Source organism: Rhinolophus sinicus, chromosome 18, assembly GCF_057876585.1.
Source record: "Rhinolophus sinicus isolate RSI-liver-muscle chromosome 18, RSI-T2T, whole genome shotgun sequence".
In the NCBI taxonomy this organism is placed as follows: domain Eukaryota; kingdom Metazoa; phylum Chordata; class Mammalia; order Chiroptera; family Rhinolophidae; genus Rhinolophus; species Rhinolophus sinicus.
The window spans coordinates 1,527,931-1,540,589 of NC_142518.1; the positions used below are offsets into that span (position 1 = coordinate 1,527,931).

The window sequence follows — 12,659 nt, forward strand, 5'->3', positions numbered from 1 at the left end:
GCCCCAGGGAGACGCTGTGAATTGGAATCCAGGTCTTGGATTCAAGTCCAGGGTTCTTTCAACCACTCACGCTGTTCCTTATTAACGTGTCTCTTACTGCTCATTTAAATACCTGCAGCTTAGCAAAAGGTCAGAAGTTGACATGAGGACATTCAGGGGGAAAAAAAATCCAAGATGGAATCAGAGAAAGGAAGTAGAATCCATCAAGAAAATATCCTTTCCAAAACACGGGAGGAAAACCTCTGTTAGGAGACCTGTAACACCTCTTTTCTCCCTGTTTAGTTCTTTGCTGAGACAGTTTTTTTCTATCTCAGTGGCCCTCTGCTGGCATGGGCTGGCTTGCAATTTTTCCACTTGATGTCTCTCATCCCATGAAAGTGAATGACTTTAAGAACTCACATTCTCGGTTTTGCGAGTTGGCAAGACCCGTCCTGGTTTCCAAATTGCGAGGTTGACTGTTGATTCAAGATCTTTCTTTGGCTCGAAGATCAGTCTTGTGAATGTTGGAATGAAGCTTGTCACTGAGGTCTTGATTCTCTCCTGGCTTTGCTTTCTTGGTGAGCAAAGAAATGGTCCCCCAGCCACAAAATACTATGAGACAGTGGTTTTCAACTGGGAGGGCATGTTACCCCCTGGGGACATTTGACAATGTCTGGAGGCATTTTGGGTTGTCACACTGGGGAGTGCTATTGCCATCTGGTGGGTGGAGATCAGGGACATTGCTCAACAGCCTTTAGGGTCCAGGACGCCCCACATCAGAATCATCCAGACACAAAGGTGAGCAGTGTGAGGCTGAGACCTGCCTTAGCATGAGAGACTATGTACCGGGTTTCCCCGAAAATAAGACCTAGCCAGACGATCAGCTCTAATGCGTCTTTTGGAGCAAAAATTAATATAAGATCCGGTCTTATTTTACTATAAGACCGAGTCTTATATAGTATAATATAATATAATATAATACCCGGTCTTATACTAATTTTTGCTCCAAAAGACGCATTAGAGCTGATTGTCCGGCTAGGTCTTGTTTTCGGGGAAACATGGCATCTATCATCTACTCACCTACCTATATATCGAAGTATCCATATCTGTCTGTCATCTATTTATCTACCCATAATTATTTATCATCTATGTATCTAACCATCCATTGATCCATAATTATTTATCACCTCTATCTATTTATCAATCTAGCCATCCATTTTCCTACCTACCTACCTACCTACCTACCTATGGCAGTGGTTTCTAATAGAGGGTAATTTTGCCCCAAGGGGTGTCTGTCAAAATCTGCAGCCATTTTAGGATGTCGTGACGAGGGGTGTGGTGCCCCTGGCACCTTCTGGGTGGGGACCAGGGATGCTGCTCAATGTCCTAGAGGGCACAGGGCACCCCACATCAGAGAATAACCTGGCCCTACAAGTTCATACTGTTGAGGTTGAGAAAGCCTGTTTTAAGGACAGAATTGTAACATTAAACTCATTTATACTGTCCTATACACACAGGAGTCACTGATGGCTTTCTTTGGAATATTTCCTTTCTAATGTTTACCTTGGTTGTGCAGGGTATGCGGTTTTCCCCGTTGGAAGAAACTGAAGACTCAGCAGATCAGGGGTCTCGATGTAACAAACACCACTTGTGTAGCCAAGGGCTGAGCTTAACAAGGCAAGACGCCTGGCAGATCTGTAGGGAAAGGTAAGGCCGGGTAACTCCAGGGCGTCCTGACGAGAATACTGCAGCCTTTGTCATTAGCCAAGAGTGTCTTACAAACATGGAAGTGGCTGAGTGAGGACAACAGAAAAGCTGCCTCTAGACTTTGAGAGATTTTAATGCGATAGTCACAGCTGCCTGCGCGGGGTCACAGCAGATACTGCTACTGGTCGGACCTTATCCATGACTAAGCAGGCTTTACTTCTATGCCATGTTTCAGACTTATTTTCATGGGTTTAAATGTCCTATTTACCATGTTCACGAAATAGCACAAGAGTTAACTATGATAACACCGAAAACTGGTTTGAGTAATTCGTCTATTTGAAATATTCAGGATTATAAATTGAAGGCATTCTTTGTGCCCCTTGAAAGAAAACTACATTTTTTAAAGGTGGGTTACCAGCATTGATTTTGCCTGGGCAGAAACAGTAAATCTACTGCTGAATTGGGAGCCACTTTGGTCAACGTGGCTCAGGCAGTAGTTCGCCGTCATCAGAGGTGTCTGGACGCTGATGGGAACCACTTTGAGCACCTCTTGTCATTGCAGAAGTGAAACATGACTTGTATTCATCTTTTGTTATCGGTATATATTGAGTATTACAATTTTAATAGTTTTTCCTTTTTTAAAATGTGTATACATTTTTTGGCACCGTGTGTGTGTGTGTGTATGCAGAAAACAAAGCAGACTTTCAGAGAAGACCCCAATGGACAGAAAGAAAATATCAGGGAATAATCAAGTTAGATCAAGGAAAGAAAATAGAGTGTGAGATGGAGACATAGGTAGATGGTTAAAACATCAGGGTCTTCCATACTGAACAAGGAGAAGCTGAAGTCTGAAGCCTCAAAAGCTCACCCTCTGATTTGAAATAGTTAAGGAGTTAGGGACGGACGTGGAATTCCACCAGCCCCTCGTCCCCCTTTGAAAAGAGAACGCTCAGCTGTATCCAGAGCTCCAGCGTCCATGCAGGTCTTCAGAGAGAATTGGAAACTTTCCATGGAGGGGCGTCCTGCCTAGTCCCCCAGCTGCCAAGAGCTGACAAAGATATTCCACCAGTGTTAGGAAGGGAAACCCATCCAACTGGCATCCAAAGCAGATCGTAAAAAAATAATGGCAACTTACAATGTCAGTGGCAATTTTGACCCAACAGTTGTAAAAATAATAATAATAATAATAGAACAACAAAAAAAGCTGCACCAACTGTGTTTGTATTTTTTTTGGGGAGGGGGCAAAGTACAAATTTGCAGAGACTCAGACGAAGGCTGAAGAAAGCATTACTCCTATAATGGCAGACTAATAATAAACACACTCTAAAGTGCCGTATTCGCCAGAAGACTGGTGTGGTGTGTGCCACAGTGAATGACGGAAATGAAAATAAGGGGGTTCGAGTTTTAAATTCACAGATGTCATGGAAAAGAGAGCAATGGGCTTCCTCTGGATATTAGCTGGCATTTAATCCCTCCTTAAATCGCCAATACTCCGCTCCGATTTAATGTGGAAAAGTACAGAGACTCAGAGCCATCGCTCACATTTTTCTTAGCAAAGGGTTTGTCAAACACTGAGCAAGACCCAAGAGTGGGTCATGCAGTTGGGTCCCTACGAGTATTTTTTTAAAAAATAACCTGCAAGGAAACAATGTTCTAGTCAAATGTTCATAATGTTGTATTTCAGGACACTATCTCTACGCTATTAATTTTGTTAAGTTAGAATTGTCTGTCACTTTCAGGTGTGTGTGTGTGTGTGTGTGTGTGTGTGTGTGTGTGTGTGTTTATGAGTTCCGGATGGTTCTGACAAACATGCGAATAACATTCCCCACTGTGGCTACAGTAAAGGATTGAAAAACAAGGCTGACAGCATCTCTGATGAAACCCCAATTACTTTTTAAGATTAAATCCTGAAAGAGGCAGACATTTCCCATGTTAGATCACGTGGGGATCCTTCTCTTAGCAGAAGGGGTGCTGGAGGGCTGGGTTAGAAAGACAAAGGGACCCAAGAGAAAGATATCTCCACGTGTGGGCACCATGAAATGGGCCTTCTCTAGGGCCTGGCGATGGATCTTTCACAATTTTCCCCCTAGCCTGTCAGGCATTTGGGTCCTCATTCATCAATTCAACAAAAATAAGCCCAGTGGAAAATCAGTGTAAGAACTCAGACCTCCGCTGGCCAAATTACCTTTGTTCAGTTCCCACTTCCTGGGGTGACATCACTTTTTAAACTTTGCCCTTGGCGGGGGTTTTTTTTCTTTCCTTTTTCCAAGGTACTGGTTTTAAATCGCCTGCACACAAATTCTGATTATGAAAGATTTGTTCCTGGGCCAGTGGCTCTCTGAGACATTGGCCCCAAAGGGATGGTAAAAGCTGAGTTTGCAGCAAGATTAAAGCCAGATGTTTATAATGAGATACGAAAGCCTGAGTATACTTTCCGTGATGTCCTTGAGAACTGAAAAGACAATTCAGACTTGAAGACCCAGGCAGTCAGGTCCCTAACTTCTCTGATCGGAGCCAAAGCCCAGAGGTGGGTGCCAGGGGCGAAGGCCAGGGAAGAACGGAGTCACTGTCCAACGGGCATAAAGTTTTGATTATGCAAAATGAATAAATTCTTGAGAGCTGCTGGACAATGCTGCCTGGAGCTGACAATGGTGGATTCTGCACTTCAATTTTGTTAAGAGGACAAATTTCACGTTGTGTGATTTTTACCACAATAAAAAAAATTTTGTATCGGAGCTTGTAGCTTCACCGGTTTTATAACCTGTTCTTTTGCACGTATTCCTGGAAGGCAACTTCACTTCTTAAAATACATTTGAGTCTCCGAAGGCTTGATTGACCGGGGTTTAAACAGATCATGGTTTTATTGCCTTAAAACAGAACAAAACATCAAACCCCAAGTTATCTTATCAGAACACGCTTTGTAGGTCGTCAGTATTTGCAAGTTCCACGCAGCCTCCAATGTTTTCTTCAGAACATAGAGAATCTGGTTCGAAATTTGTCTTTTTATTACTGAAACTTCATGTGGTATTTGGAATGAGGAGGGCCCGATGGAGCTTAAATCTCAGCTCCATAATTTATTAATTGTGAGACCTTGTGTAAATAACTTTGTCTGTCTTGATCTCCATTTTCCTATCGGTAAAGTGGGCAGATACCCTATTGCACAGTGTTTTTAATTATTAAATGTTAACATGTACCCAGAAGTGGAATTGCTGGGTCATAAGGTGGTTCTATCTTTAATTTTTTGGAACCTCCATACTGTTTTCCATAGTGGCTGCCCCAATTTGCAACCCCACCAACAGTGCACGAGGGTTCTCCCGAAATGTGTTGTTTCTTGTCTTTTTGATAATAGCCATCCCGACAGGTGGGAGGTGGAATCTCATTGTGGTTTTGATCTGTAGTCAAAGAGACACTACATGCCCATGTTCAAGGCAGCATTATTCACAATAGCCAAGATATGGAGGCAACCTACGCGTCCCTGAATGGATGACGGGATAAAGAAGAGGTGATATGTATACAGAATAGAATATCACTCAGCCGTAAAAAAAAGAAGGAAACCCTGCTACTTGCAGCAACCTGCATGGCTCTTCAGGGCATTATGCTAAGTGCAATAAATCAGAGAAAGAGAAGTACTGAGGATCTCACTGATATGTGGAATCTAAACAAAGCCAAACTCATGCAAACAAACAGTAAAATGGTGGTTACCAGGAACTGCTGGGCGGGGAATAGGACCGATATTGTTTTTAGGGTACAAACTTGCAACTAGTCGATAAGCCCTGGAGATGTAATGCACACAGCACAGTGACTATAAACCACCACACTGTATTATAACCATCAAAGATGAGAACTTAGTTATTCCCATCACGAAAAATGACAATCACGTGACCTGATAAAACAGGTGTTAGCTAATCCCACAAGGTCATGCTCACCATAATATTTACATGTGTCGAACCCACATGTTGTCTAACTTAAAGTTACTCAATGTCATGTCATTTCCATGGTTTCAGTAACCCGAGGTCAGACACGGTCCTTAAACAGCAAACGGAAAATTCCAGACACAAACAACTTGTGAGTTTTACATTCTGTGCTGTTCTGAGTAGCGTGATAAAAATCTCGTGCCATCCCGCTCTATCCTGTCCGGGATGTGCCATCCCTTCGTCCCGCGTCTCCAGGTTGTAGACGCTCCCTGCCCGCTAGTCACTTAACAGCCATCCTGCTTATCAGATTGACTATCCCGGTGTCACAGGGCTTGTGATTAAGTCGCCCTCATTTCACTTAATAATGGCCTCAAAGCACAAGAGCAGTGATGCTGGTGGTTCGGATACGCCCAAGAGAAGCCATAAAGTGCTTTCTTTAGGTGAAAAAGCATCTACGTATATTAAAAAATACAGTCTATACAGGGTTTGGTATTATCGGCAGTTTCAGGCATGCACTGGGGGTCTCGCAATGTGTGAATAAGGGCCATTGTATTACAATAAAATGGTAACCTATACAAACATGCAATTCATTGCCCTGCCATTAGGGGGCGCTCCAAAGACGAGCTTCTTTTTTTCTCTGCAGACAACAGCTGAGACCACCTCAGGTTGCATCGCGCTCTAACCAACTGAGCTAACCCGCTGTGCCGAGTATTACAATTTTAACACAGTTTTTTCCTTTCTTAAAATTTGTATACATTTTTTGGCACCCTCCGTATGGTTTTTCTTTAGCTTTCTTGACACAAGGCTATCAGATCCTCTTCATGAGAATGCAAAACGAGCTTGGCTTCGAGGAAAGTAAGAGACCTCCGTTAACAATGTGGTTATGAAAAAAAAAAAAAAATTAAGAGAAAAAAATCCAAGGGCATCCAAAAGGGTAGAGAAGGGTTTAGTTACTTTGTACCATTCACCCCCTAGATAATCTCAGTTCTTAAAAAATCCTTGTATCTTTCCTACCTCCAAAAAAAAGTGCGTGCGCGCACACACACACACACACACACACACACACACACTCCTCCCAACTAGACTGTGACCTCCAAAGCACCTCCTCTATAGAAATTCTACAGAGTCCCACAACGCTGAAAATATTTACCATCTAGCCTTTATGAAAAAAGATACAATCATACTGGTGTTATATATTTGGAAGTTTCTACGAGTTAGAACTGAAAAATTCTCATCACAAGAAAAAAAAAAATGTGTAACTCTGTGAGGTGACAGATGTTAACCAGACGTACTGGCATGATCATTTCACAATATATACATATATCGCAGCATGAAGTTGTCCACCTGAAACTAATATAATGTTATATGCCAATTGTATCTGCATTTAAAAAAAACCTAATTTTTAAAAATGAAAAAGACTGCTGACTCCTGGACCAGAGGAAAGCCGACAAAGCTGTACCCGAAAACGCAGACGAGAATCAGACTTCTTAAAAGATACAAAGTTTTATTAAACAAACCTGGAATCAATAGTATTATTCCATAAATTAGACAGCAGTAAAATTTTCCTAGGGTATATATACAAATCACAGTGATTTTCATTGTGCAAGAAATTGACAGAGTTAGAAATAGTTTTTTTTCTTCCCCCACTCCCCCACATGAGAAGTTGGGACAACCCCGCATGGAGCCCGGTGGTGGCATGCTGGGCCATGCCACACCTGCAAAGGCACTCTGTCTCGTGTCTGTGGCATCCTACGGCAGACGTACGGCCCTAGAAGCGCCTGGGCAACCCAGCCAGGCTGCCCACAGCCCAGCACAAGAAACAACAAAACTACAATTGGTCTACAGAGCTGAAAACCAGTCACAGAGGACCAGGAAAGACTCCCCTCTGCTAACACACACACACGTCATGACTTTTACTTAAATAACTGAAGTGTCCCCCATGGAAGACCAAATGAAAAGCTAAACAGAACATCTTAAAACACAATAATTTACAGAAAACTTGTTCTCTTGGGTGCAAGCCCACAGGGTCTACAAAGCAAACCCGATATGAAAATGTTTCATTTGGTGAAAACACCACCCCTCATTCGTTCTACTTTCACAGAGACTCCCCCCCACTCCCACCCCCCACACACACACCAAACAAACTATCCAAACACATTTTCCACACAACATTTCATGTGCTTTCCTTTTTGTTTTTGGTTAAGCGGACGTCCTATACTCAAGTCGAACTAATGAGTCAGAAACAGCAATACAGTACATGGGACTCACCCAACACATGTAAAAGACACACTCGGTAGACAGACCACTGCGAAAAGAAGAACTCAGGCATCGGATTTCAAATGTCTACAATTGGAGGAATCCGGGGCTTCTGTGATGGTGGTAGTTTTGTGATGGGAAAACCAAACTCCAACCAAGTGTTTTTGCTGCCCTCCATTAACCAAGTATCCAGAGGGAGGAGACTGGATGCAGCCCTTGGTGCCTACAGAGAGGTGAGCTGGGGTTTTTCCTTAATAGCATCGGCCGTATTTTTGGACCAGAGTTAAAGTGGTCCAAAATCGAGAGGCAACTTAGGTCAACATAGAAACAGCAAATGCATCCCACATTGTTCCAATGTTTAGCGCTGCTGTCACGCGTGCCAAGCGCTTCTCTAAACTGTTTAGATGTATAGAATGAAACGAAACGTTCTAGACACTGGTCAATGGGTGGTGGTGCAGCTGCATCCTGGGCGTCGATGGCAAAAGGAGTCTTACATCATATCATGATGTCGTGAAGTGGGCACACATATCTTGTGGCTGGGGTTTCTTTTGCTCTTCTCTCATGACACCAGCAGAAATCATAACTTGCCCCTTGCCGACAACAGATATGTAGCACACAGTTTCGACGTCTGTTGGGAAGAAACTGGAAATCGGCCTATATAAATGGGAGCTATGCTGCGGAATGATTAGTTGTGATTTTGTTTCCTTCTTAGGTTTACAGGTGCAAATCAAAGCAGGCTAGTGACATTCCCAAGAGGCAAACAAGACCACGGCAAGACACCTCTTCTTCGTTTATATGCATAGCCTAAAGATTTTTTTTTTTTAAGAGTACGCTTAAGAAAATCTTGCCAACTCATAAAATTGCAGAAAGCAAATCTCTAACTTTTTCTGATCTGGCTTTTATGATGATTTCCATGCGTTTTCTTCAGAACTGTGCACCCTGGCTCTATCTGAACATAGAAAGTCCCCACTGAGTAAACTATGGTTCAGTTATATGCAGTGAGTGAGCCATGGGTTGAAGTCGCATTTTGATTAAACCAGACTGTAGGTTACATCACACCATTTAATTTACGGCCCCGCCACGGGCAGTTAAGATCTAGCATGTGCCACTTCAGATACGAAAATTGGCACGGCTGCCGAACGTGGCTGTAACACCCTCAGGTATTTTTGGAATTCCTTTTCATTTCCAATTTGTGTCACTTGGCTGATGGCAAGGTTTTTGAAGGACAATGTCATCGATGCATTCAAACACTCCTGCATATTTGTTCAAAATTAAGGCCGTGCATTCCATGCTCTCTGGATGCTCTTTTCATATTCCTTATTAAACCCTGGACAGTAAGAACTGAACCTAAAAATAAGTATATGGGGGGGGAATGTCCCTAAGTACAGTTTTTTATTGTATTCAAGGACGGTGGTTCATTTATTTTATAAAGTAGAAGGAGTCACAATAACACTAATAACGATAGTTATTATTTATTTTAGAGTCAGAAGACATGAGACAGGCTGTTCTTTCTGGGTCCACCCCTCACTGCACAAAGTCACTTTGCCAATCTAACCTGACATTCAGTGATGAAACAGTTCAGAGATTCCTAAAGTTTTGGCCCATGGCCGCCCTCCATTGAAGCCACACAGCATGCGGACGGAGAAGTACAGACGGAGAGGGGACATGGGTAGCGCACCCTTGGGGAATAATGTTTCACTGAGTTACTCGTGAAGAGTTTGTTGTAGTAAATTTTGTACTCGGCGCTCACATCCTGAGTTGATCTCTGTTTGAAGAACAGGTCACGTATGAGAAGGCGGAATGTTTAGGGTCTTTAATTTCACTGTGTTTTAACGTTTTAGAGGGGGGAGTTCTCTCCCCATACATACAGCCCTTGCCTTCTCATGTGTGACGGGAATCTGGCCCGAGTTGATAGGAGAATGTATTTCCTTTGACTTGTTTCTACTTAAAAAAAAAAAAAAAGAAGTCTGACTTTCCCAAGTGGCAGCTCTCCACATGGATCCCTAGATGTGTCTGCAGGAGAGAGAGGTAGCAAGTGCTGGGGGCAGCAAGCCTTCCTGGGCACAGCATGGAAAGACAGTAACAACGACAGAGAAACCGTCAGGTGACTCAAGCGCACCTGAGCCGTAGGGGTCAGAGAGGGTGCCAGGCATCCCTCCGGTACTGCCCCATGCCAGCTGCCCAAGGAACGGGACCTTTCGGGCACAGCACAGGAGAAAAAGGAGGGTGCAGAAGGGGTCCTGGAGGTCCGGTGGGTGTAGCCCTGTCATCACAGAAGGTTCTGGAACCTCCATCTTCCATGCACAGATCTCCACAGGGAAGGTCATAGGTGGGCCCTCTAACCAGACACACACCCGTTTTAGGCAACGGTGTCTTTCCAGCTGACTCAGAGTCAACAGAGAACGGGCAACCCCTTTGGATTTTCACAACGCAGCTTAGACTCAGCAAGCAGAAGAACAAGAGTAGAGAAGGAAGTGAAACACACAGAACGAAGACGCCAGGGACCGGTATCAGTGACCCATTTCTCAGAAGACCCACATCTAGTCACACACGTATCGTGGCCAACCCCACACCTGGCCTTCCTCAGTCAATCCTGAGAGGAAAGAGTCCCAGGGTTCTCGCCAAGTTCTCTTCATGATTAAGCTCCAAAGACAAGAAACGTCACCCACCGCTAACCCTCCTCCAATCCGTCCTGTCAGTGAGACCAAAAGATGCTGGATGGATTCAACTTGACCATCTTTACAACAAGGAGAAAAGAAACTGGGCAGAAATGAGCGACGTTCAACGTACTATGTCAAACGCTGATATCCTACAGGTCATTTGTTTCTCACTTTTGCCACATGAAAATGAACAGGAAAGCTTTGCACGGAGGTCATCCGAGCACACGAGCCAATACACTCGGCCGTTAGCTTTGGGAGGTGTGTTCTATTCAAGAGATTCTAACTGAAGTTTTAGTAGGTAGCCTCCCCCTCTGTGCACGACGACATTTGGGGGAAACAGAAAATGTCCTGATGGTATTGCATTCCTTGAACATCTTTAATGCTCACTGGCTATTCCTGGACTAAAATTCAAACCCACGTCTCCTTCCCTTCCTTGTGGTTTCAAGACCTACACTTACCAGAGCTGAAGCATTAAAGGTGTTAGCTATAGAATGCCACGTGATATTTTCCACGCAAGTAATGAAAAATGCATAGAAGGTAGGAATAAAAAACAAACAAATGCACGCACCATACTTTTTAGATTTTGTCCCCAAGAGAACAAACCCTAGAAAAAGGAATTTGAAAACTTAACATCAGACGCTCTGCAAACGGTGAACATTTACACGAACACGCACAGTCCTGTGAGCCAGTCATACTGTCTTTGTACACGCACACGCGCAGACACACACACATGTGCACACACACGCACGCACGTGCACGCACAACTTCTGGTTATAAATGAACACACTCAGTTCAAACTTATAAAGCTGAGTCTGGGAGAAACACCAAGATAAGACAGTAGGAACCCAATGCTAAAGATAAAATCTACCACCAAACGAGTTCTCAGAACGTCCTACTGGGCAGTAGGTTTCCAGTTGCTTAAATAACGGCAGGTCCGTGACTGTCCACTGCTCTCCCATCTCTTTATATACAGAGGAGCGTGTCTCCACGCGGTCCTGTCCTTCTCACAACAAGACGGTGTTTCTTCAGGTCTGCATATATGGAGCGCTGCATCCCAGGCCGGCCCACCTCATCCAGTTTCTGGGATGAAGTAAGACAAAGGATTTGGTTAGTATCTAAATAATTGAGTAAACGACGTAATAGCAAATGGTAACACAAAAGAAATCCTATTGTCTTTGGAATGCTAACTGCAAAGATCCGTAACTCTCAGGAGGGGAGATGTCTCCTAAGAGACACGGAACAGCATTTTAAAGGTTGCAAATGTTAAATGATACTCTCATCCCTTGAATTATCACACCCTCACGCATGCCAACAAAGGAGACCGATGGTACCAGCAAAATCGAATCCCTGTTTCAATTCCTTGCTTACGGCAAGACGAGACATTTTATGAGGAAGGAAACGAAAAGGCCAAGTGAGGTGAGCCCTCCCGGGCCAGCTGTCCCATGCCCTCCTCTCCGTGCTGGAAGCACACGAGGGACTCAGACAGAGACGAGAGGTGACGTCCCACGGTTATCAGTCATCTCTGCTCACCCTGTCGCTTCTACGAGAGACGGTTCTGTGTCATGAAGCAGTACTTTCCTGCATGCGACCGACTCTTAGCTAAAAAGGCCCAGGCTTTGTTCTGCCTCGAGTACAAATTACCGCTGGTAAAATGAATGACTAGGTTAGACTACAAACGTGTCGGGCTTTCCGAAGAAGATGGCAAAATCCAAATTTGTTGAATAAATAGAAAGTAATGCGATCAGTAAATGATGTGTTAATTTTCAAAGGTTCTTCAAGCATGTCATCAGCCAGCGCCCCCAGCTTGGGACAAATTACATTAAAAACAATTCCAGGAGCAAAAATGCTATTTACATGTACTTTCCCAAGAATACACAGAGAATTGAGAAAGGTGTGGAATCTCCTTATCAGGTAGCTGGGGCAGCTGGAAACACAATGTAAAAAGTATTCACTGGGTATAAGACGAAATCCATCGGAGGGGCAGCCTTTTGTTTCTTTAAGGAAATTTCACAATATCTCTTTTAGAAAAAGGTTCTGCACTTTTGGCTTGTCAAGGAAGCATTCTTTGCGACAAAGCAAATCGAGTCTCTTCATCATTGAAAGATTAATGCATAATAATATATCATAAAAGGTTACAAACAAA

At 43.6% G+C, this 12,659-nt stretch overlaps 1 protein-coding gene across 1 annotated transcript in view; it reads right to left on the reverse strand.

The window, feature by feature from the left end:
* Positions 1 to 7,084: 7,084 nt before the first annotated feature.
* The window catches only part of PRKX (protein kinase cAMP-dependent X-linked catalytic subunit), a 64,546-nt gene continuing 58,971 nt past the window's right edge, over positions 7,085 to 12,659 (reverse strand). The window contains exon 9 of the mRNA XM_074324196.2: positions 7,085 to 11,596. The gene's annotated coding sequence lies outside the window, so the exon portion shown is untranslated. The remainder of the gene's footprint in view (positions 11,597 to 12,659) is intronic.